The sequence below is a fragment of the Schistocerca piceifrons genome, chromosome 7 (genome assembly GCF_021461385.2).
Source record: "Schistocerca piceifrons isolate TAMUIC-IGC-003096 chromosome 7, iqSchPice1.1, whole genome shotgun sequence".
NCBI classification, from domain to species: Eukaryota; Metazoa; Arthropoda; class Insecta; order Orthoptera; family Acrididae; genus Schistocerca; species Schistocerca piceifrons.
In genome coordinates this window covers 358,508,433-358,511,317 of record NC_060144.1, presented here as the reverse complement: position 1 = coordinate 358,511,317, position 2,885 = coordinate 358,508,433, and the positions used below count along the sequence as shown (strand labels likewise).

The 2,885-nt window shown below is 50.4% G+C and overlaps 1 pseudogene; it reads left to right on the top strand.

The window, feature by feature from the left end:
- Positions 1–1,463: 1,463 nt before the first annotated feature.
- LOC124709397 lies at positions 1,464–1,581 on the top strand (annotated as a pseudogene).
- Positions 1,582–2,885: the final 1,304 nt, after the last annotated feature.

Below are 2,885 nucleotides of genomic sequence, written 5' to 3'. Positions count from 1 at the left end.
AATGATCACACGCACGGCACAGCGGACACACCAGGAACCGCGGTGTTGGCCGTCGAATGGCGCTAGCTGCGCAGCATTTGTGCACCGCCGCCGTCAGTGTCAGCCAGTTTGCCGTGGCATACGGAGCTCTATCGCAGTCTTTAACACTGGTAGCATGCCGCGACAGCGTGGACGTGAACCGTATGTGCAGTTGACGGACTTTAAGCGAGGGCGTATAGTGGGCATGCGGGAGGCCGGGTGGACGTACCGCCGAATTGCTCAACACGTGGGGCGTGAGGTCTCCACAGTACATCGATGTTGTCGCCAGTGGTCGGCGGAAGGTGCACGTGCCCGTCGACCTGGAACCGGACCGCAGCGACGCACGGATGCACGCCAAAACCGTAGGATCCTACGCAGTGCCGTAGGGGACCGCACCGCCACTTCCCAGCAAATTAGGGACACTGTTGCTCCTGGGGTATCGGCGAGGACCATTCGCAACCGTCGCCATGAAGTTGGGCTACGGTCCCGCACACCGTTAGGCCGTCTTCCGCTCACGCCCCAACATCGTGCAGCCCGCCTCCAGTGGTGTCGCGACAGGCGTGAATGGAGGGACGAATGGAGACGTGTCGTCTTCAGCGATGAGAGTCGCTTCTGCCTTGGTGCCAATGATGGTCGTATGCGTGTTTGGCGCCGTGCAGGTGAGCGCCACAATCAGGACTGCATACGACCGAGGCACACAGGGCCAACACCCGGCATCATGGTGTGTGGAGCGATCTCCTACACTGGCCGTACACCACTGGTGATCGTCGAGGGGACACTGAATAGTGCACGGTACATCCAAACCGTCATCGAACCCATCGTTCTACCATTCCTAGACCGGCAAGGGAACTTGCTGTTCCAACAGGACAATGCACGTCCGCATGTATCCCGTGACACCCAACGTGCTCTAGAAGGTGTAAGTCAACTACCCTGGCCAGCAAGATCTCCGGATCTGTCCCCCACTGAGCATGTTTGGGACTGGATGAAGCGTCGTCTCACGCGGTCTGCACGTCCAGCACGAACGCTGGTCCAACTGAGGCGCCAGGTGGAAATGGCATGGCAAGCCGTTCCACAGGACTACATCTAGCATCTCTACGATCGTCTCCATGGGAGAATAGCAGCCTGCATTGCTGCGAAAGGTGGATATACACTGTACTAGTGCCGATTTTGTGCATGCTCTGTTGCCTGTGTCTATGTGCCTGTGGTTCTGTCATTGTGATCATGTGATGTATCTGACCCCAGGAATGTGTCAATAAAGTTTCCCCTTCCTGGGACAATGAATTCACGGTGTTCTTATTTCAATTTCCAGGAGTGTATTTGCAGTATGGTAGATCTGCTTCACTCCATTACACTGTTTTAAGAGAGGTTTCAGATTTAGATAAACCATATACCTATCTCTTTCTACTGAGTTACTCAAATTTATCTCAAGCCCTAACCGTCAAGTAGCCAACGGCCTAGCCGCAGTGGTAACACCGGTTCCCGTCAGATCACCGAAGTTAAGCGCTGTCGGGATTGGGTAGCACTTGGGTGGGTGACCAACCGGTCTGCCGAGCACTGTTGGCAAACGGGGTGCTCTCAGCCCTTGTGGGGCAAACTGAGGAGCTAGTTGATTGAGAAACAGCTGCTCCGGTCTCGTAAACTGACATACGGCCGGGAGGGCGGAGTTCTGACCACATGCCCCTCCACATCCGCATCCAGTGACGTCTGTGGGCTGAGGATGATACGGTGGCTGGTCGGAAGCGTTGCGCCTTTCAAGGCCTGTTCTGACGGAGCTAGTTTAGTGCCCGTCAAGTACCAAAATACTACTGAAATGCCTTTCTGTCAGTAAACGCTTCTTTTCTCCTGTATATCTGCAGCTGCACACTTTGTTTCCCTTTATGTGTTACACTGTATTGTACATATTCAGAAGGTTTCTCTATCAGATATTCGTTCACCATCTATCGTTGTGTAAACATCGCCCTCGTACAACTCCTTGATACAAGTAGTTCAAAGAGCTCTGCAGTAGCTTGGATATGGTGACATACAAATTCATCTTTGCTGAAGTTTCACAGCATTTCAAGTGTCAGTTTTAACGTCACAGTTGTTGGCAAAGTGGTGCAGCAAACAGAAATAAATAGTTTTTATTTGCACCTAATAAAACGCCAATAGTTCATAAAATTGTGTAGACGTGCGCACTGCCTGCTAAAAACATTCCTAAAATCCTTCCTAGCTTTCTGATTACTGATTGTTTTAGTACTGTTTTTAGTTTAAGGTCGTACAGATCACTTTATCATAATTTCCGGTACATTACAGATTACATTTTATGATTATACACTAGTCAACCACGCAGTTCCTAAAATAATACTTAGCATATTCAGGGACGCAGACAGTTACTTACGCGCACTGACCGATATAGATGACACATCAACCTCTGACCTTCTTCTTCTCCATTAATTAATTCGTCGGCGAATTTCACTAATTGTCCAGTCGAAGGGCAGAGTGGGTGGGAAACATTAGTCTAGTCAGGGAACCGCTCTCCATTTCTGTAAATTTTTTCGCTTTTACTCTTTGCCTTGATTGTCGCAAAGGCAGCCCGAGACCAACGGCATTGCGTCCCACATTTAGGATGTCCGTCGTTGTGTAGCACAGAGAAACTATTATCTCCTGAGGCACTTGAATCAGTCATTGCGCCCGATAATGTGGTACTTCACTCAGGTCGTTCTCCACTGCTATCAACGGAATTTTTCTAAACAAGAAAGCAGCGCTGCTGTTCCTGCTACTGCAGAAGACATTGCGACATCACTACGGCACTAAGCATCGAGAACTCTCCACCAATCCAGATCTCCACTGCAGAAAGTACGCTGAAGTATACTTCGTACCAAGATTAG